Genomic DNA, 24,711 nt, shown 5'->3' on the forward strand with positions numbered 1-24,711 from the left:
CAATTTTTTAGACTCTACTCACATATCTCATCTTATACATATCTTCTTACCTTTATAATATTGTATCTTATCTTATATTGTTACCAATCTACTACTGTGTAATTCCATGGTTATTAATCAACTAGTTTATATTTTAAATTTATTGTTATGTATATTTCCAAATTTATTATTTATATTATTTCTATGTTTCTATGATTGATGGTTGTTACCTCTTTTTTGTTTTATAGCCCTGAAAGTCAGATTTAAACGTCGGCATAAATAAATATTTTATTGTTTGTGTTTTTATGCTGACTGCCCTCCCCTCCTCCCCGACCATCTTCTCCTCTTAAACTTGTTACCGTTTTATTATTTTGCTTGCTCTTATTATATTACAGATTCCCAGTTCTATAATTTTAATTTACCAATGAAGGGTATTGTGTAATAGATATATATAAACTCGAATTTAACGATTTAGGAACATTGACCCTTAAACTCTGGCCAACCTCAAACTACGGTTTAGTTGCCCTTAAGGAAGAGTTATCGTAAATTATTTGTAATGTTATCGTGCGGTAACCTTGGCATTATTGTGCACTACTACACTGCCCTCCCGTCAGCGGTTCTGCACTATATCAAAGTCCGACATCGTGTGTACACAAGTGTAGAATGCACCTTTAGAAGGAACCATCCGTACAGTGATTCTGTAAGTCCATCTTAAATGCTTATTCATTATTGAATGTGTTATAATTAATTATAATGAATTATAAAGTGTGCTTGATACTGGCGTGAAGATAGTTTTGTAAATAAAATCGTATAAGTACTTTTATTTATAAAGTTACAAAGCAACTGTTCTATTATTAATTTAACCAATTCTAATATCCGTGATAATTTTAGATTGTATGGCTACCCAATATTTGTTTATGAAAATATCAAGTAAAATAATAGGCCAAGTAATTATAATTTGTAATTTACAATTTACTAATGTTATTGCAATAATTCTGTAGCATCACAAATGCCTTTTGGAACATCGATCACGTGAAAGGGAGTAACTCGGGTTTAACTTTTTATGAAGATGGCATGAAGGGTATCATTGGACGGTAAAATTGTTCCCTAGCATCGGAGATAGATTATTATAGTACAGTAAAAATAGCTTAAAGTTTAGTTGTACCTAGAAGAAAGTGTAGCGCGGTGGCACCGTGGTAGAGCGCGATGCTACCAAATCCAAGGATCCGGGTTCGAATCCGGCTGGGCAGAAAATTGTTTTCTGTTATACTGTAGCCGTGAGTCGTGAAAATACAATGGTAAAACGTTTATCACTCTCTGGAGTTCCGTAGCTCTAATATCGCAGATTTTTCAATCAAGACGCTGAAATATCATAATAAACTAATTGATAGAGCATTTAACTACCTTCAATTTGAGCCCTAATAAAATTCTTTATGTGAAACGTTTCTTCCAAATCCAATATCGTTTTCTCAAAAACAAAGTGAGAAAGAATCATTTTGTGAACATTGGCAAATATCAGGGAAACAACTATTCTTCGAAAAATAATCATTATAAACTACTTTATGGTGTATTTAACGAGCTCAATATTGAGCCATGGCAGAACTCATTAACTTCACTATCTTTCTAGGTACAGTTTTGCTTACTGCAATATTTTTACCGATCTACGAAAACTTAATACTATATGCATTCATCTAGGCAAATATCTTACTATTTTATGATATAATTAAATAGCTTCAGATTGAGCCGAAATATACATCTTTACATCAAATAGTTGCAGAGATATCGAACATTGGCTAAGAAAACCCATTAATAATCATTTTGTTCCAAAAAATATATATTTGGATTTGAAAAACTATATCTCTGGAAATATTAAACATACGACCTCTAGGAAGTCTGGTGAGTCAATTCTTTTAAAATTTTTTGAGGCACAAATGGTTGACATGATTTCCCATATGAAATCAAGAGGTTTTTATAGTGCATGAATATGGGACAGTGGTCCCGAAACGTTGTACAATATCATGAATAAATAAATAATAATTCATTCAAAAATGGAAGTGATTAACCTCAAAAAATTTTAAAAGAATTAAACATACGACGTTTTATAAGAACTGAATCTGAAGCTCGTTAAATGTGCCGTAAAGTAGTTTATAATAATTATTTTCCTGGGAATAGTAATTCTTATGATATTTGCCGACAAATGCTCACAAATTTTTATGCTCTTCGTTATGTTGACATATATTGGTGTTTAAAAACTGTATCTCTTAAAATATGGTAATTACAGCTAAAATATTAGAAAATTTACTCTACTTTAAAAAAATATTTACTTGTTATCGTACGCTTGTTAGTTTTTAAGATATTGAGCATTCTATAAAAAAAAATTTCAAGAATAAAATAAGCCACCGGTGTTTTGACCTAGAATAGTTTAGTAAATATTATTCAGCAATTTAATGTTATATTTGTCTAATCGAAAAAAAATTAAATTATCTTTTAATTTAAAAGATTTGCGCTTTAGCAGTTGAATAAATACTGTCTTCACCAAAAAAGGTGATTTTTATGGGAGTGTACTAAAACTAAATAACAAAAGAAAAATTATTAAATTATAAATATAAGAAAAACTATTAAATTAAAAATATAAGAAACTCAATTCAAAAAGAAAAAAAGTGAAAACTTTTTATTGTAAATAAGTTTCTAATCATAAATAAAAATGCAGTGGTCACTGTATTCTTGTAACATTGCGCTTCCTTTTTAAAATTAAAGATGCAATATAACACCATACACAACTTATTATATACCAAAATTTGAGCAATTTTATCCATTTAATTTTACTAAATTACATATTTAAAATACTTGTAATACATTGGGGTTATTGGCTATAAACCTCAAAATATACGGCATCCATTTTGAAAAATCTGACATGTTTGATTTACCAGTGGGTGCGTAAATGGTGTGGTGTGGTAAATATTTTACTATCGACTTTAGCAAATAGTTTTACATTAGAATCCACTAAAAGAAATTATTTTACAGTTATTTCTAGATTAACTTGCAATTTTACTGGTCTATTGTGGGCTATGCTGGAATGAGTAACTTTAATACATATATACACTAAGAATACTTTATAGTACAAGAGCCCAAGAAGAGAAAAAAAGGCAGAAATTCCACCCCAATTTTTGATCACTTTAATGAAAACTAGGTATAATTACTAGTCAAAATTGATGAGTCTATTAAGTATAGGTAGGGAGAATAAAAAATGGCGGCTGTTTCAACCCCTAAAAAAAATTTTCATACGGAGCTCTTTATCCTAAAAAGCAAGAACAACTCAAGAAAACCTAAGAGAGCATCATTTCAAGAAGAGAACTTTGCTAAAATTTAAGCCCTAATAGTACTATTTTCGTTCAATAGTTCTCGAGATATTTCTTTTTAAAAGATATATTTCATAAAAATGTTGTATGGGACATACTGAAAGATCAGAAGTTAGCACTCAAATTAAAGCTAGTTTAATAGGCTATAAAGTATTTTATCGTCGTAAGTTTTCATGATATTTGCTAGAATTAATTGATTTATAGTCGTTTGCACAATTTTTCATTTGCCAAATTTGTATTCATATGGGAATATCATAACAACTACTACCCCTACGAAGATAAGTGTCGTAAACTACTTTATAGTAAGTTAAATTTCCTTTATTTTGAGTGCTGGTAGACATATTTTCATCTTATGGATCTAGAGATATATTTTTTCAAAAATAAAACCAGAAATTAACGGTTTGTGAATCTATTTTGTCAAATATCATAACAACGACTACTCCTACAAAGATAAACATTATAAACTATGTTATGGTTAATTTAACTAGCTTTAATTTGAGCGCTAACAGACATCTGTAGATCCTATGGTTTCTGAAATTGTTTTTCATAAATCAAACTTATCGTCCGAACAACTATAAATCAGTTAATTTTAGCAAATATCATGAAAACTACTATTTCTACGAAATTAAAGGTCATACTAATTTATAGTGCGTTAAACTAGCTATAATTTGAGTGCTAATAGACATCTATACGTCCCATAATTCCTGAGATATAAATTTCTCAAAATAAATTAACTAACTACTACTCTTTCAGTAGATTTTTAAGGAATGTTGCTTTTTAAAAAGTTATATCTCGAGAACTATTGGAGTTTAGCTCTATTAGGGCTAATATTTCAGCAAATTTACTCGCCTTTAAATAATGTTCTTTTAAATTTTCTAGTGTTGTTGGTAGTTTTAAGATATAGAGCTCCGAATGAAAAAGTAGTGTTTTTTAAGGTTTTGAAACAGCCGCCATTTTTTATTCCCCCTACCTATACTTGGCAGACTCATCAATTTTGATTAGTAATTATTCATAGTTTACATTGAAGATATCAAAAATTGGGGTGAAATAACTGCCTTTTTTTCTTCCTAGCTCTTGCACTGTTAGTATAAACGTGAAAACGCTCTGACTTTATTTATGGCATAAATAAATGGTTTATTGAAAAGGAGCATCTGAATAAGACATAATAATCCATAATAGAAGTTCTTTTTCTCTATAATATTTTTTTAAAAGTTAACTTTCATAGAATTGCTGAACAAAAAAAAAAGTCTCTTCTGAACTTTTTTTTGTTGCTATTTTCTTGTATATACATTTTTTAATTTTATCAAGGATTTTTAATTCATTCCATACAATTACCACTAAGTTAAATATGACATTAATGTATATCAGGCATCCTCGTAACCCGCAAAATCAAGAGTTATGGAGCATCTATAAAATATTGGTCTCTTAAATTTACATTTTTGATGAAGAAATTTCTTCCTGGAATCTAAAAAGAAGTAATCCAGGAAAATCTGAAAACATTAATAAATAAATTATTTTATATTACTGAAAACAAACCGTGATTTATTTGACAGAGAAAAAGCCTATGAAACCTTCATTTTATTACTTATTTACGACCAAAAGTGATTATTTATAATACTCTTACGAAAAACGTATTACATTTTAACTTATTTATTTTGAAATCCTACTTGGCACTACTATTCAGTAATAAAACAAGTAAATTTTTTCAAGCGCTGCAAAACTCAATCAATATCATCTCCACCCAGAACATTTACTTGGTTGTACTGACCTTGTGACTCCCTGACTTATTGGCCACATTGTTTGTTTCACCACTCAACACATTTGGTCATTAAAAGAACTAAAAGAAATCACATTTTGAAAGCTCTTTTATTTTTAATAGGGATTTTAAAGGCGATGTAAGATTGGGAGGAGAAAACTGTCAGAACATTCATGCCGCAAAAACTACATTTCTAGGTTCAAGACTACTCAAAAATAATTAATCGGATGGACTGTGACCCATTTATGAGATGAATAAGTAACGATGGGATTAAATAACGTAGTTATTGTGGCGCTGTCCCTAATTGGTGTATTATAATCAAGAAATTCCTCAACTTTAGATGACAGTTAAATGATGGATGTAACTCACCACGGAAGCAATACAAAATTCTTTAGAACTCTTCAAAAAAGAACGGTTCATTAGAAAGACATTGCTGTCAAGATATGATGTAATCAACCAAAAAGTCAAGATGTAAGTAACCATACTTAATTAAATTAGATTTATATATACTTTCAGCTAGAAAAATAACTAGTAAACAGGAGAAATTCTACGTTACTTTTTTTGATTGAAACTTGATTCTTGCTGTAAAAAAAAAATTTTTATTATTTAATAAAATAATAGTTTTTTATTATTTAAAATAAAATATAATATCTCCTAACAATACAAGGAGAACAAAAGTTTTTAAAATAATTGGTTTGAAAATATTTTTATATTTTGAAAAATGACTTACATAAGTTAAGTCAACTAAACAAGAAAAGTACTGAGTTAATAATTTTATCCTTTTACTGTGATCTACTTTTTAAAAGTGTAATCTACGATCTAAAGATTTTGATGAATTCAAAATATAATTTAACAGTATTTCAGTCCTAATACTTAGCAGTTTGAGCCATTATATTCGGATAACGAATAATTGAAAGATATAAAAAATAATTATTATGATGTGAATTGTTACAATTTCAGCAAACTTGGGAGCTCGTACGCGATAAGAAGAAATGAATAGGTTTAATTTATTGTCCTCTTTGTTTTTCACACCACCTATTCGTATCGAAAAAACAAGTTAGTCAGTTTTCACCCCGTAACCTATTTAGCATAAGTTATTATTGGTCCAATACATTTTAAAAGGTGCTTCACACTCTGATAAGTAGACGATATTTCACTAGTTCATGTTTCTTTCAATCCACATATAAGGATATGTTTCATTAATATGTGTTTGATTTCTGAACCAATAAGTTCATGCAGTTTTTCAATTTCAGGCGCTTTTTAAATATTGCTCGATTTAACTATCTTAAAGTCTCCTCCCGTTTTAAACGAATATTTCAAAAGTGATATAGGACCGGGGTCTTAGCGGGGTGGGTCCGGCGGGGAAGGATTGCCTTTTTTTGTGTGTTATGATCACCTCTTGTGAAATTCTGACATGTCGTTCATCGACCGACAATAATATTCAATGCATAAATGGGAAATATTAAAGAATTTTGTGAATATGTAAAGGAGAGAAAAAGGGAATATAGAAACATTCGATATCCTAAGAGCGGGATAAGTCGAGACCGCTAGAGATAAGCCGAGTTTTAAAATGTTTCAGATAAAAACAAAACCACTACAAAGACACTGTTGCACACAAAACTTTATTCCAAATTCAAAGCTTGATCTATTAAAAAAAATAAAAAAAACTATTCTTTAATGCAGCGATTCCCAAAGTGTGCGCCGCCATAAGGGCGCCGCGAAATATGCAATTAAAAAATACAGCAATTTTCTTGGAATTTCCAACTATTGAATTTTTGCTCCAAAAATTATGTATGCTGAAAAAAATCCGAGAATTTAGCAACTTTCAGGTCTTTCATTTTTTCCCCCTTCCAATTAATAATTTTAATAATGATGATCATCAATGAGCGTTCAATAAATTAATTATGAATTTAAAATTCGTGTTTAATTTATTTTTAACTAACCTAACCACATGGTGGTGGTCCAGTCTCAATATGGATATTACTGAAACAGTTGAAATTAGATCTTTGATTATCCCAAGGAGAATAGTAAGTATCTGTTTTTAATTTTCCCCTGTTAAATGTGCAATCGCTTTTAAAAAGGAAAGTTTTCCAATTTTTCAAGTAAAAAATGTGATGTATTAAGGGCGCCGCGGAAAAAATCCGATTAATTAGGGAGCCGCAAACAGAAAAAGATTGTGAATCTCTACTTTAATGGCTTTTATTAATTAGTAGTAACAGTCTGAACTGTTAATTGAAGGTAAGGGTTTGGGGGATCCTTAGCGAGAAGCAGCTTGGTCGGGAGGGTCCCGGCGATTGGAACTAAAACAGCCGCTGGCGCACGCGCGCTCCAGCAGTCGATACGCAACAGTGACGAGTTCACCTCCCGCTCCCAACCAGTCCGGAGGTAAGGAATCCCTTATCAGTTTGTTGCTTTGTTGTTGTTGTTGTGACACGTTTGTCGGCCTTGAACCCCAGTGATTGGTCACATCGAGGTCAGAAGTACGTATAACATAGACGTCACTCATCGTCTAGACGTCCATGGGGATGTCTATGGTCCGAAGAATTGTCATCGTCTTCAGTGAATTTTCGAACTCATCATAGGTTATTTTACTACCAACATATTAAAATATTTTTATAAATACAATAAGGGAAGAAAGTATCTAAATACGCAATTATTTTCATTAAAATGGTCCCTGGACAGGCCATGAATTTTTCAAAATAATTTCTAGCACTGAAAAATATTCTAAAAAAATTTAGATACTTCCTTCAACATACTAAAAAATATATTTTAAACGAAACAAAGATAAACATACAAATATTCTCCTAGTTAATTAATCAAAATTAGAAGTGAAGGTCAGTTTATGTCAATTAGTTTTTTTGCATTGTAATTCATATAGTTCAGGGTTTCACAGAAGTGATTTAGTATAAAAAAAAAAATTGAGTTATATTTTTTATATAATACAAATATAAACAAATCAAAGCTAAACTGAAATATTGAACTCTTTTTGTTGTTTGTGGTGTTTCCTAAGTCACTTTGACTGAAAGCCCGAACAATAAATACCACCCTCAATGCAATACTGACATATTTCTAAAATCTATCTTTCAAAAAAATTGATTTCAATAATTTTTATTTTGTATTAAAACTCCTTTTTTGATCCAATTAAGTTATTATTTGTTGGCTCATGACTATATATAAAACTTTTACGTTTTTAAGCAAAAATGAGTTATAGTAATATGTTATCAAAATTTAGATTTTGGTATAATCAATAATTAATTTCAAAATTTATTTTTTTAAAGTTATGATTCATTTTGATTAATTTTTCTTTTTTTTGTAAAAAAATCAGACAACCAAGATGGTAACTGTCTAGAGATGAGGCTTTAATAATTTATCATTTATCATTAATATGCCTATTTATAATATATTTTCTTAAATTATTTATTTATTGCTATTTACAACTGGACATTATAATACATTTAGTAAATCTGATCTAAGTTAAATTGGAATGTTACAGGCGTGTAGAGAAACTACCCATTGGTAGCACTCTAATGACATTTTACATTAGCTGGTCTCGTGGCCATCTTCTTTTCAGGCGCCTAGGAGGATTGTCAGGAATGGAAGAGGATGCAAGATTAAAAACTAGGGGGTTTGAGTGATTAGAGAGTTTATAATGGAAGGAGTGATACCTGGTTCGGGCTAGATCGGTTACATAGGGAACATTTAAGGTCTTTATGTATGATTTTATTTGACAAAGTAAGGAGCATTGAGGATTTAACGAAGGATTTTGGATTGTAAGGATTGAATTCGAATAATATTTAATATAAAAATATTCTAATAAATTCGATCAGTTTTTATTTAACTATTTATTCTCTTCTTATTTTTCATCTAAGTTCATTGAAATAGTTGAATAGTTCCTTAGAAAAAAAAGGGTACTTAGATCTAGTATGGAAAGATTTTTTTTTTTTTTAAATTCCAATTTTAGAATCAGAACACCGTATAACATCTAAATCAAGAGTTTTCTAGAAACTTTCCAACTCATTTTTATCATCCTTTTGCTTATTAAGGAAGTAAAGCCAAACTATATTTTTTTTTCCAATTTTATAGAAATATCATAAACGAATTTAGTATTAAATTGCTTAAACTATTTAAAAGGCATCCAATTTGATAGTTTCCATCACACGCACACGGAAACTCATTAAACGCGCCCTATAATTGTCATTAAAACTAACTTCGGCTATGAACTTTTATGAGATGTTCAACTGCTTGGAAAGGAATTTTATATTCTAATACCTCCAATGATCTCTGTAGTACTCCAATATATTAATTGTACAAATTAATATATACACATGTGTAGATATGTATATCAAATCATAATTTATTGGGGCTCTAGAAATAATGGCCTAGCTCAGACATGCAATATTTTTACAATTATATACTTCACACAGATAAGACAATAACAAGCATATGAAAAATTAGTTGGATCTACAATTTTATTATACAGGCCTAATATTTAAATCTATTCATAGGAAAAATAATCTCAGTTCGTGTCCATTTTTAAATTATACCATTAAAAATTCAGTATGGTACTAAAAGTATTTAGTGATGCGTATAGGCCTACTCCATTTCCATTTCAAATTTTTATTAATTGGCAATTTATACAGCTTTAATAATTTTAATGATTAGTAATTTAAAGATTAGAGGTGGCATAAATCAATAATAATAATAATGAAATATTTAATTATTAATTATTTCTGCTATGAGATAGAAAGAGGAGAGGAAGAGATCACCCTGTATCACCGGAGAAGGTGATTAAAATCATCAGGTTTTAATTACCTCAATATTATGTAAAGATTTTGTAATGTTTTCTGCAAATAATTTCTTACCTATGTATAACACCGAATTCAAATTTAATATATGCATGAATATATCATCATGAGACTATTAAATAATTATGATAACTTAAAATTAACCTTGCAGTATGACATAAAAAAATTAAATAAAAAAAATAAATAAGGAAGGCCTATCTGCACGTATGGAATTGAGCTTTGGGGTCCACTAAACCTTCGAATTCCACTTGTATCCAATCCTTACAATCCAAAATCCTACGTAAAATCCTTAATGCTTCCTACATCGTCACAAATAAAATCATCCATAAAGACCTTAATGTTCCATATTTAACCGATCTAGCCCGAACTAGATATCAATCCTTATTATAAACTCCCTTACCACCCAAACCCACTAGTTTCCTCCTTTTCCATTTCTAATTATCCTTCGAGGGACCTAAAAAGAATATGGCCTCAAGACCTTCTAATGTAGAAATATCATTAGAGTACTACTAATGGTTACTACTAATATCATGTAGTAGTATGAGTGATTAAGCTCTGTTCAAAGAAACCAGTTCTTTGAAAGGAGATACACAACCTAGTAAATTAAGATCTTGTACTCAAGAGGTTGATGGACAAACACACTCTTTCAGGACACTGAAATTATAGAAAGGTTTTATGGTTATCTAATAAGTTGAAATTTGAAGACGGAACTAAACATGCATTATTGGTAAGCCCGGTATTAGTATAGGAAAACTCATTTGTCCTAGGCTTTGAAAAAAGATTAGGTATTTTATAATTTTATCCTTTATAATTAAATTTACAGTAATTAGTCCTGCTATGTGAAATGAAATTAGAATACTACCACATTCTCAAGAATATACAGATATTGTAGATTTTTCATCAAAAAAGTAGGAACCAAATCAGATAAAGTTGAAAATTTGCTGTTCTGAAAATTGTTGAATTTACCGAACAACAACGAAGATGGAAATAGTCTTTTTACTAAACTACTTAATGGTTATTTAACAAGCATCTATGTCAGTGTCTTAGAAATCTCAACGTATAACATTTTCTGATAAAAAAGGCCTGGTTAAGTTAATATTGGAGTTTTCAAGGTTTTGTTGATTAGGAAACTTTTTCTCTCAAAAACCTACGAAATACCACAATCCCTCTAAAGAAATCGAAACCAATTATACCTTTATTTACCTTTAGTGATAGTAATTTACCCTTTACCTTTAGTGAGTAATAAATAGAAGGGAGGGCTACCCGAGCCACCCGCCCCCTAATCCCGGATTTAGCAACGATCTTATCTTAAGTTTGAAACATTTATTAACAACGGAAAGAGGGGACTCATGGTTGGACAATTGATTGCTAGAACATTTTCTGCTAATCACACTCACATTGTGATTTAAACGCGACTTAGTTCATGATTTTCTAAAACAAACAGTTCATGTTCCTTTAATATGAAAACCTATGTTTTTGTGGATATATCATCATTCGAGAATAAAAGAAAGTATAATAATTTGTAATTAATTTGATAAAATATTATACCGGTTTCAAACTCTCTATCACTTTATATGTTTAAATTTTGCTATCACACCATTTTTCAATTTCAGGTACTTTTTAAATATTGCTCGATTAAACTATCTTAAAGTCTCCTCTTCCCGTTTTAAGCAAATATCAACAAAATTAATATAGAACCTCGCTTCCTGTGGGTCTTAGTGGGGCGGGTTAATTTTTGTAAACCTAAACTTAATAATTGTTCAAAACCAAATGATGGTCCACATGCGAACGGCACTAACAGTGATAATCTGGCAATATTTATTAAATTTTGTATTTTATTCAAATTTCCACGAACAAAAAGTACAATATTTTAGCGCTTATTAATGGATTAGTTCCTGATGTAATTTACATATATAGTGAATCTTAAGTAGCAGGTCCAAGATCAATTCTTTTATAGAAGTAATCATTTAATGTTTATTTCCACTAATATAAATTAAAATTTTTTTTCTGCTATTCTCCAGTTTTTGTAAGAATCATTTTAAGTGTAGTATGGAGAAACATACTGGTTTCAATTTCATTCAGTTTTAACTTCAAAGGATGACGATAAAAGAACTTGACCTTAAGCTAACTCTTAATGGAAGAGCAATTAATTCCTTCATTTAATGATTCATGCAGAGCGAAGGCTCAGCGGAAAGTGTAAACAAACCGATTTCGTTCGTTTTCGTGATTGAACGTGTCAGCCTCGTCGGTCGAATCCATATTATAGTCTACAAAGATACGTTATTTTTTATTTTATTTTTTTATGTATTGAATATATAAATAAGTATGAAATGAAATGAAGAACAGGTTTATTCTGGAACTTACTTAGTTTCTTTAGAAACAATATGCAAAAAATAAATACACATGTGCAATATAATATTTATTTTATTAGGAACAGTACCATCTTTATACTAATAGTACAAAAGCCGGGAAGAAAAAAGGTAGTTATTTCACCCCAATTTTTGATCACTTTAATGAAAAGTATGTATAATTGCTAGTCGAAATTGATGAGTCTGTCAAGTATAGATAGAGGAAACAAAAAATGGCGGCTGTTTCAAAAATATAACTCAACCAATATTGTATCCTGATGGAAGAACAATTTCAAAAGAAACAAAAAAAGACATCATGAATTTATTGAAGTTTATACCTCCAATTGAACTCGACTTTTACAGGACATTAAGAAATGTGGAGATCAAAATTTACATTTAAATAACTCGGAAGAAGATGTTTATTATAATATAAAACTTGACAACAAATGTTATTGTATCATTTTTACATAAATTTCTTATTTTTTTCAGCTGCTAAGTCCTAAAATTCTTAAGTTGCAGTCATTTTTCCAACAAACACGTTTTTATTTAAATATCCTGTTGTATCTAGGTTTTTGCAGCTTACAATTAGAAAAAATACTTCATATACTTTTCTGATCAATTTAATAAAACAAGAATTTTAATAATTAATGTATCAAAAAACATTAATTCAAATTTTGTTTTCTGGGCTTGACCACATTGGCTTCTGAACGACTCATACTAGAACACAGTGAGATACTAGAACGACTCATACTAGAACACAGTGAGATACTAGAACGACTCATACTAGAACTTATGAAAGTTGAGAATTACGATAACGTCAAGAACATTAACTAGCTTATCACAGATGTGGATAGAAGCTGTTGTACTTTAAAAAAACTGTAAACTTTAAAGGAGTAATTCATGATTTTTCTGATAAATGATCAAGAAAAATACTTGTTTCTATTGTAAATGTTTAACATGTTTTTAAGCTTATCCCTTTTAAGATATTAAACAAATAGAGAATATAAGCAGTATGTTTTTTTAAAACCCAAAGCTGCTCAGTAAATAATTTGAAGGGTGTCATTTATAATCTGTAAGACCCTCCGTATTCTAAAGCCCTAGTTAAAAGTTAAATACGGTCCTGTTGAGGATAGGGAAAATGTGGTTGAATGGGAGGGATTTGAACAAGAGAACTGTAATGGAAATGATAATAATAGTGAGATAGATATTTCTGTTAATTACTGGATATAAAATTTAATTTTTATTCGGGATGATCCCACCTCTTGTTTTGTCTTCTACTGGTACAAGAGCCCAAGAGGAGAAAACAGGCAGTTATTTCACACCAATTTTTGATTAATTTAATGAAAAATACGTATAATTACTAGTCAAAACTGTTGAGTCTTCCAAGTATAGGGAGGGGGAATAAAAAATGGCGCCTATATTAAAACCATCATTTTTCATTCGGAGCTCTATATCTTAAAAACTACCAACAACACTAGAAAATCTAAAAGAACATTATTTTAAGGAGAGTAAATTTGCTGAAATATTAGCCCTAATTGAGCTAATTACGTTCAATAGTTCTCGAGATATCGCTTTTTAAAAAGCAGCATTTCTTAAAAATCTACTGAGAGATTAATAGTTAGTTAATTTATGTTGAGAAATCTATATCTCAGGAACTGTGTGATGTATAGATGTCTATTAGCAATCGAGTTAAAGTATGGTAAGTAGGGTAATGTACTATAAAGTAGTTTATGACACTTATCTTCGTAGGGGTAGGAGTTGTAATGATATTCCCATATGAATATAAATTTGGCAAATGAAAATTTGTCCGAACAACTATAAATCAATTTCTTTTAGCAAATATCATGAAAACTACTACGGAAATAAACGTCAAAAACTACTTTATAGCTCATTAAACTAGCCTTAATTTGAGTGCTAATAGACATATGTTCGTCAAATGGTAGTTGAGATATAGATTTTTAAAATAAATTCACTAAGTACTGATCTTTCAGTACGTTCCATACAAAATTTTTATGAAACGTTGCTTTTTAAAAAGCTATATCTCGAGAAACATTGAACCTAAATACCTCTATAAGGGCTTAAATTTTAGCAAATTTACTCTACTTTAAATGAAGCTCTCTTATATTTTCTTTTTTTGTCGGTTGTTGTAAAGATACAGAGCTCCGAATAAAAAAATAATTATTTTTAACGTTTTGAAACAGCCGTAATTTTTTATTTCCCCTACGTATACTTGACAGACTCATCAATTTTAACTAGTAATTATAGTTATACATAGTTTTCAATTAAGTACTCAAAAATTGGGATGAATGCCTTTTTTCTCCTCTTGGGCTATTGTACTATACGCACATCATGGGCATGGTTGTTGTTGCCATGGTATTTATGAGATGAAATTTAAACAATAATTTTTATGATCGTATAAACATATTATTATTGATATATTTATTATTAATGAATATGTTATTTAATCAGAAAAAACAATCCAAAACTGTTTAGATTTTTCTCAGAAAATATTAATTTTAGGATAGGGTTGCAAGAAAAAAACTATTACCAGCAAAAAAAATATGAGATATGAATCGAATTTTTAAAGAAAATTAAACAAAAAAAAATTAACTTTCTGAAAAATAAAGTTGAAGAAGAATAGACAATAATCAAACTCCTAGAGCCACTGTAAAACGTAGAGCTGGTGGTGTAATGCACTGTGCTGTTTGTGAGATACAGGGTCTGGTAGCTTGCATTTTAATGATGTTATCATGAATAAACATTCATATATTGAAATTCTGAGACAACATTTAAGTGCTGTCCATGAATGAGTGTGGTAAAATTGAACATTAAAAACAATATTCTGTTGTTTCTCAAGGTCAACGATCAGAACAGCACATTTGGGGTATGAATGACTAACATTCAACTCTCCTAAAGTCCTGAAAATATTACCAAAATATCCTGGCATCAGTATAATTTACAGCATAAAAACACACAAAAAAGGCTAGTTGAATCTATCCCAAATAGGCCTCTAGAAATCAATAAAAGTGAAGGTTTACCAACAACGCAACAAGCAATGAAGAAGTTTGATTGTTTTTTTCACCTTTGAATAAGAAAACATGTTTTGATTTATCTTATACAGAATTTTATAATTTAACCCAACAGGTTTTGTAAGTGTGCTATTTATTTTTTATTCATGACTATAATATGATTATACGTTCATAAATATATATCTTTTTAATTCTCCTCATAATTGCCATGATAACAACAATCACGTCCAATAACTTTCGTAGAATTTTTTTACTTATTTTATGATCCGTTTTCTGGAACTTTCAGACATCCCGGTAGGTTATTTACAGGGTACCACCCTGTTCTAACGATGGTGGGTCATGTTTTCATTTCGTGGGACCACCACAGAAATAAAAGTCAAACCCCTGACCGGATTGAAGCTGGTACCACTGCAATTCCCAGGGTGGAAAGACCCATGTCTTAACTACCTGAGCTACAGACGGCCCGTCCGTAGAAGACTGAACAAGAGCTGGGCGTGGGATCTTCCCGTCTAATAATTACACTTTATATCATGCCTATGGGAGGAGCAAATTAATAAATGTGAATAAAGTTATGAGGTTAAAAAAAAAGTTTAATTATATTAAATAATTTGAGTAATAATATATTGGATAATATATTATATATTAGAACAAGATTACACTTTTTTTTTTTAAGTTATACCAATTTCAGGTTTGTTTTTTTTCCGAACCCCTAAAACATAAAATCTGAAACATTTGAGGCAATTAAAAAAAGATTATTCAAGTGAAATGGTGTGCTAATTCATTTTTCTATAGTCCTGCCCCATTCTTGGGGGCAGAGTGAAAAACGTCTGAAATTTGCGTTAAAGTAATCTGAAGTATTTGAGCACACTTTAAGTTCTGATTCTCTTGACTTACACCAATAAATAACTAAATTTTGTGTCTCTATCATACAAAGCTGAATTACAATTTTACAGTATTAGTCTCTGCGCACTAATTCCTACCTTCGCATTAAAGGTGGTGCTGCTCTCTATTTCAGGAAGAAGGAGTTAGTCTGAATTTGGAGGGAATCTAAGACTTTGATATGTCTTCGCCTTATGCTCTTCGGGACTGGAGGAAAATCCGAAGGCATCTTCCACGCCATTGTTTGCACCATCTTCCTGAACAACGAATCTTGAAATCCCAAAAGAAGTTGTGCTCTCGGCAGGCCGCAAGATACACCTATATATTTGGAGTTTGAGTCGGCGAGATGAGGAAGAGTAAAGCAGTATGATCGTCTCCTGACCGTTTTATCTTCTAGTAGAGGTGGGCAGACTGAGACAATGATCAAGGGAAGGGAAAAGCCATGGTCGTTTAGTTTGTGACATTTCAACACGGGAAAGGCGTATGGAATCAAAATTTTAAGAAAATTATATCAATGCTTTATTAGTTATGACAATTATTGCTTGGGAAAAAAAAATATTTTTTATTTACTTCCTATTTTTTTATTTTTAAGGGGGAGCAGCTAGTCCCCGCGGGTAACGCTCATGTTCGGGTGTGTCGATTTTTCAAGTTGATTATTAACGTTCAGTATGTAATACAGATAGAAAGTAAATTGGCATCAACACGTGCTTTGGATTAAATAAGTTTACGTTGAGCCAGTGATACTTATAAATGGTACATCGTATATATCAGTCTTCAACGGAATTCAACATACTTCGAAACAGGCACTACTAGAATGCTAATATTTAAAGAAATTGTTGATTTAATAAAAATAAGATAGGAACAAATTTTATTGACGACTGTTATTTGAAGCAACAATAAAGTATTGAATGATATGACATTAATTAGAATAGAGATTGTCAGTTATAAATGGAACAGCAACAGGTGTCATCGGCGGGGTTATTCTTCACCACTTGGGGAAAGAATAAAAAATCCGATTAAAACATTAGTTGAGGTCAATCTCGGGGAAGTATGGAACGTTTATCGAGGAAAAGATTTTATTCCATAAAACACAAACTTTTTTATTCATTTTCTCTCATTTATCATGATTTTTCTCCGTTTCAGCCCTATCAAGAACACCTTAAACTTGATTTACACAAGTTTAATTTTTTGCTAGTAAAATGTAGGTTTAGTTAATGAATTGGTGATAACAAATAGGCCAATGTATTATATAGTTGAAGTGGATGAAATAAAAGTATAAATGTTTATGAATCTACTTAGGCATAAGAGCTTGTAATGGAAAAATCTTAATACTTGGTGTATCAATTTTAAGTTCTCCTTGATAATGACCAACGGGCTGAAAGGTTTGAGAGAAATAAAGATAGTTGAGAGGAAAGGATCAAAATAATTCAGTTTTCTAAATTAATTTCTAAAACAAGTAATTAATGTATAGTATACTAAAAAACCGTCCAGAGGTCTCCCGAACCGACAGGACTGACTCACGGCTACAGTGAAATTGAAAACAATTATCTGCCATAGCCGGATTCAAACCCGGGTCCTTGGAATTAGTAGCACAATGCCTTACCACAGAGCTACCCACTCCTACATATAATATATTAATAAACTGATATTTATTTCTGCAACTACATCCTTTTATTCTCAATTATATTATAAATATAGCGGTTCTAACGAGACGATATAAGTCAGAAAACGGACTGGATAGATTTTATTTAATCACACTAGAACATTTTGTTATTCTTTATAATAATACATTTCCACTCTTCCTAGGCAGTTACTTTAATATATTTTTAAAAACGAATAATTTGGAAAAAGAGCCATGCAAATTTCAAAACGTTCTTCAGCGTACAAAAACCTTAACTTACATCGGCCATTTTATGACAATACTATTTTTACGAACCCTTCCAAGAATTCCCCCCTCCCCTCCCCTCAAAAACTAACAATCATTGTGTCTAATGGCTTGTTATCTTTACTACTTCTATTTAAATTAGTTAATATGAAGGTTACAAGCCAAAAATATCATGTTTGAATATTACCTTCAATTCGAATGACTCAGCTTCTTAGTAATTCATTACAAAGAAACTCTCAGGACACCAAAAAGGCGAACTATTATCGCAGAATACGAATGCAGAAAAAAATGTTCGTAAATGCGTGGAGAATAAGTATAAATAAATCGTTGACATTATCAATTCAGCGAACATAGATTTTGAGATAGATACTTAAAAGAGTTCACGCCGTTTACCAGTTTCAGGCGTTTTTTAAATACAGTCTCCTCTTACCGTTTTGAGAAAATATTTCAAAACTGATATAGAAAAAAGTCGTTAAAAAGAGGATTTAATGTGGAGGGCGAGACTGCCGGGCAGGATTGCGTTCTGATATTTTTTTGTGTTATGATCTCTTGTGATATTGTGACATGTCCGTAAATCCACCAATATACTCGCTGTAAGTGTCTGTTTCAAACTTTAGATAAGTAAGCACACAAGGAAGGCACGGAGAGGCGGGTTCCATGCCATTTTCCAATTTCAGGCGCTTTTTAAATATTGCTCGATTTAACTATCTTAAGGTCTTCCGTACTGTTTTAAATAAATCTTTCAAAAGATCTATCACCTTCTTACTGTACCATACACCTCATTTTCTTACTTAGCAAGGAAGTTTCGTAAGAGCCGGCATCAGAGGAAAATCCTAGCAGGAATGAAGTGGCCTCACCTATTAGGAAACTCTTAAGATTGTGCATTTTGTGCACGGGCGCTAAATGTTCATTATCATGGACCAGTGATGTAAATGTGTCCCAGAAGCGTGTCCAGGAGGAAAGACTGCCGTCGAAAACCGAGATTTGAATATTTGGGATTTAAGATGGAAACGAAGCGACGTTAAAATCGGGTTTGGTATTGTGAGTAGCAGAACTGGGCTGGGACTATCGCAGCTCGCTTCAAACAGCATCGAAGGCCGTCTCCCAATCAGGCGGTATGTTCTTCTGGGATGCGTACAGGGAATCTAACTCGCACCAAATTTTATCGTACTCGCCCCATAACGCCTTACACTCATAATTTACTTCGATATACGAGTCGTCGGCTGTTGCTGTGACGAGAGGCAATGAACCCAGCTTGAGGAGGCACCGCCTAACATGTCAGAGCTTACGCTCGACAGATTTTGCCCTTTCGATATATGAAACTGGTTTTAAATATAAATCTAAATATATAAAAGCAACTTTAAATATAAAATCGATAAACTTAAAATTTAAGGTTAAATATATACAATTATTAAATAGGCAGTGAACCACTAAATAATTAAATTATTTAAAAAAAAAAAAAAAAGAATCGAAATATTTCTGCCGAACAAATACGAAATATTATACAAATATCTGTAATTGGGCGGTAACAACTTAAAATACCATTTGCTTCCTAGAAACAAAAAATAACACAAGAGACTTCTACCTCCCTTTAACCTATTAATTTATATCTCAGACAATTCAGAATAATAAATGACTCATTGGTTTTAAAAATGATTGCAGAATATTTATAATGTGATTGTATTAACACGTAATAACAATTAATAGGAATAATTGATTGTTAAGAAAATAAAGAGCCAATATAAAATGGGCAAATTGTCCAAATCAATAAATCTTCACCCGGTTGCACCCAAATGATATTTAATTATTTCAAATACTAGAATACACGAAATGCGGTAAAACTTTCATATTTCAGCACAAATTTTCAAATAGTAGGCCATTTTGAATAATAAATAATAATTTTAAAATAATAGATAAACGAACAACAGTATGAAAAAACAGTTTAACTAGTTCAATTAAAACAAGAATTTCAACTACCAATTTGCCATGTGGAAAGGGATTATGTATTGTTTGATAATTTTGTTAATAACCCTAAATTGTTTTATATAAATAAATTTCAATTTTAAATATGTTGATAAATTCCTACCCCCTACATATTATCTCATTATCCGTTCTTATCTCTCAGACAGGTTATTCCAAGGAAATCACAACAGCGCTTATTCATCCCTGTTTCCTCAGTCTGCTGGTGTACCTCAGGGTATCCTTAGAGCATCCTTGGTCCTATCCTTTATACAGTTTTTACAGCTGACATCCCAACCCATCCTAACACAATTTTCACCACGTATGCCGATGACACATGCCTATTGTCAGTGAATAATGATCGTTCCATTGTATCCCAAACCCTCCAATCCCACATCACCACCCTTGAAGAATGGTGCCAAAACTAGAGGATTAAAATAAATTCCACCAAATCACTTTTACCCTTCGTCGTAAACCTTCGTTTTGCTCCACAGTATCTTTTAATAATACCCCACTTATTCCTGTTGAGCAGATCCGTTACTTAGGACTAAATCTGAACAAACGACTGTCATGGAATCCTCATACAAGACTGAAAAGACAGGACACTGCTCTTCAATTCCCACTATTAGAATATTTACTAGACACACGGTCCAAACTTCCAATCCACTACAAAAGACTGATCTACACGACTATTATAAGGCCTATCTGGACATACAGAGTTGGGCTATGGAGCTCCACTAAATCATCGAATTCCTCTCAAATCCAATCCTTACAGTCCAAAATTCTTCGTAAAATCCTTAATGCTCCTTACTTTGTCACAAATCAAATCATCCATCAGGACCTCAATATCCCATATGTTGCCGATTTGGCCAAAACCAGATACCAATCCTTCCATGATAAACTTCCCAACCACCCAAACCAACTCGTTTCTATTCTGGCTTCTCATTCACTACATAATAAAGGATTATTATTAGGAGGGCTAGGCGTCTGAAAAGAAGATGGCCTGGAGCTTTCTCCTTCAGAAATGTTTTTGGAGTTATTTCAATGGGTAGATTCTCCATATGTTTGTATCATGTCATAATATCACTTACAACAAATTTACTTGATGCGCATATATATATACAGTTCGAAATAACAATAAATACATTATTTAAAAAAAATATATGTTGATGACAAATAAATTAAAGCCTATCTACTATTACTTAATAATTTTCTTAGTTTAGATCGAAGATTATATCTGCTCTTCAACTATTCTAACGTTATCACTTCATGTGATTAGTAATTTAACAGGATCGTGTCCAAAAATAATCTTAAATAGATACAATATGGTGATATAATTATAGTTATGTCTTATAAACAACTATTTAGTATATTGGAAGGAGTGAAACGTTTATAATACGGTACTATGAAGGTATGAATTTTGAAGAATGAGGTATCAAGAGAAAGGGAATTTCACAGACAAATCTTAATTTATATTTTCAAATTCTTACTGGAACTTTAATAAAAGTTATTAAAACTGAGAGGTTTCAAAATTCGGACAGAGGTAAGTTGGCTGATCGAAACGATTCAAGTTGGGTTTCAAAGATTTCGACAAGAAAGTCAATACAATACCCAAGTACGTTCTTGGAAACCTGAATTGGGCCCTGTGTTTCAAGGCCCAAAAATGGTTTTTGATATTACCAAGGTAATTTTGATAAAACTCGTGGTGCCATTTTCAATATTCAAAATTATGATAATAGTAATGTAATGGAAGATATAGAATGTTTAAATTTATATATTAAAAAGTTAAAACGATACTTAGTGTTTTTTTATTTTAACGTTAAATAGATTAAGAAAAAAATTGAGAAATAATCACAAAGGTTATCAAGGGGCAGAGGAACATAACCGTAGCACGAAAATGTTTTTATTATAATCACGAAACAGTTGAAAAATATTATGCAAGATGAATTTAATTAATTTTAACTCCAGTTCTTAGACGAATGTGTAGTATTAAACGACCTTTTTCAGTATGAACCATGAGCTTTGAATAAGTTGATGAGTTCAAATTGCTATTACAGAAAAGGTTTACTGACAAATTTGGATGCAAATAAATCAAAGAGGTTAGGTCAACGACCCCACTGACAAAAACAATCGGGAAAGAAAGGTGTTTTGCACTGATTCAATAAAATTATATTAAATCACTTGGTTTAAGTCTGTTTGCTATTGTTTAAAGAGATGGGAAAAAATTAATTTAATTAATTTTTATTACATCGATACTTTTAATTCTACAAATAATACTGTCCTAACTCTTTTTGAGGTTTTAGACGAAAACAGTTGAATATTTTTCATCACTGTAATTTGAATATTATGAAATAAATTCAATTCATACATAATGAAATCATTACCAGGAGTTTTTCAAACTGATTTCAAAACCAATATACACTCGTTACTGTTTCTCGGAAGGTGTCTGTTTTTTAGGGTACTTTCAAAGTGTAAATTAAAATAGAAGAGCAAACGTATAAATATGTTGTGTTCTCAGTTCTTTAGTCAATATTTTCATTCCAAAACTCCGGATTCTTATTATGGATATTATGACACAAAAAAAAAAAAAATTAACTAGAATATTACAAAATAAATCCTTCAAACTTCCCCAAAATATCGCTCTGACAAGACAATGATTTTGCGTTTTCTTTCCTGCTTCTGGAATCCCAGTAAAATTGAAAATAAATATTTTGTATAAATTTTTTAAATATATAAGCTGATATTCAATACTCTGTCAATTTTATTATCTGTTATTTTTCACAAATATTTCTTTTTTTTTTAATTGAAACATTTTTAATATAAATTAAATAAGGCCTGACTCTTTTAGGAATTTATTTTGAATTTTCTTCGAAAATCAAATATCTTATATTTTATTGTATATATATGTATAAAAATTTGGAATGAGAATGTTCCACAGCGGTCATCAGAAAAAGGGGCCGGACGAACCCTCATGACCACTATTAAGCCATCATCCAATCTGCCGTCACCTAATCGTCGGAAATTCGCAAAGGAGTTTAAGTGACACCTCATTATAGGCAATCTTTTGCATTTAAATGAATTTAAGAGTCATACATTTTCATACGTTGGGCACTTTATTGGTTCGACTCTCAGCCAAATTAAAATCGTATATAAAAGTAGCAAACTCTTGGATCAGATTAAAAAAAAAAATTGTTTATAAGGTCTTATGCTCTATTATACTAAGCAATTCTTTTGAGAAATAAAAGATAATCACCTCAGTAATAGGAATAGTTATTCCAGAAGGTTGAAGGGAGGACTGGGATGTCTTGTCACGAGGACGGGTTATGCAACCGCCAATATTTTTTTTTCTTTTAAGAAGTTAAACAAAGAATATTTCTCTATTAAAAAATCCAAGTAGTCTATGACAACAGAAAATTGTAGTATCTATTTCGTAATATTAAGAAAGAAAAATTATATTAAAACAGGAATTCAGAATGGGATCGATAGTATTGTTATGCAAATTTATGGACACCCAAATCTGAAAACAACCTTCTATATTTCACATGCAGGTATAAAGTATAATCAAGCGAGTTGTAATGTTCACCGTCCCGTGTTTAAGTAGCTGAACCAAACTTTCAACGACAGGTTACATACGAAACTAGAAGGAAATTAAAAACGTTTAAAAATTGGTAATTACACTTATTAGGGAGGTTGTGCCATTGTGATGACAAATGTCTCGATGGAGTCAGGGTACAAGTTTGTTTTGTTTATAAAGAGATTCTACTATTTTTTCGATAATATTTATATCAATTTAATAACATAAAAATTTTTAATGCAATTTTTAAACATAAAAAAACACCTTTATATTCTTATAAAAAATTATATAACTTTTTTGTAATATAGTTATCAGTCAAATTAAAAAAAATCTTATTCCGAGTGGAATAATCTTATTCGGGTCGAGGAAGTCATCTTTCTCTCTTCCTTTTCTTCCACTAGGCACGCCCTTAAGTCTAACTACTTTTTGTCCAAACGTTCAAAATTGTAAGAAATTATTCACAATTGTATTCATCTACTATTAAACAAATGCGAAAGTATTCATGATTAATGATGGCTAATACCAATGTATTTGTATTCGCGAATTTATTCGTATTTACAAATAAAAGAGTAATCGTTACTTGTAAACTATTATATATAAGTATACATAGTTGACCATAAAGATTTAAATATAAGAAGATGGTCAGGGTTGCGGTCAAAAAAAGAACAAATAGTTAAAAAATTCTTTTTTTCTTTTTTTGACCGTAACCCTGACCATCTTCTTATATTTACTCGCAAACATATGAGAGTATTTCGGAACATTCTCTTTCATTAAATCATTCCTTCAATTTCGAAAAAACGGCTATACTCCCTACTGTTTATAACCATGACAAAAGGCTCATCTCTGAAAGCCTCTATATCCAATTAGAACCTTCTTCTGTCAATTTAAAAACTGACAAGAACAACTTATCATTAACATATTCACAAATAGTTAATTTATTAAAAAAGTAATTTTCACATTTTTATTTTTTCTTCAATTTTTTTTTTTTTATAAATTCATATTATTTTTTCCGCCCACCTTTTATCGTATTATTTCACTTTAAAACTTTTTCTTACACATTTGCCGTCCCCCTATTATATTACGTTTCCTCTTTTTAACTGTTCGTTGGTTCGTATATATTTATAACTCTTCCTATAAC

General features: G+C 30.8%; 1 protein-coding gene across 6 annotated transcripts in view; it reads left to right on the forward strand.

Annotated features, from left to right (window-relative positions):
• LOC106692791 (uncharacterized) overlaps positions 1-24,711 on the forward strand; it is a 102,922-nt gene that overhangs the window by 14,747 nt on the left and 63,464 nt on the right. The window contains exon 1 of one of the 6 annotated variants that reach the window (XM_067045816.1): positions 612-679. The exons of 3 other annotated variants lie outside the window; for them this stretch is intronic. The gene's annotated coding sequence lies outside the window, so the exon portion shown is untranslated. 2 more of the 6 variants (XM_014438965.2, XM_014438963.2) reach the window with 2 other exon arrangements.

This window comes from Halyomorpha halys, unplaced genomic scaffold (assembly GCF_000696795.3).
Source record: "Halyomorpha halys isolate HHAL.00 unplaced genomic scaffold, Hhal_1.1 Scaffold71.1, whole genome shotgun sequence".
In the NCBI taxonomy this organism is placed as follows: domain Eukaryota; kingdom Metazoa; phylum Arthropoda; class Insecta; order Hemiptera; family Pentatomidae; genus Halyomorpha; species Halyomorpha halys.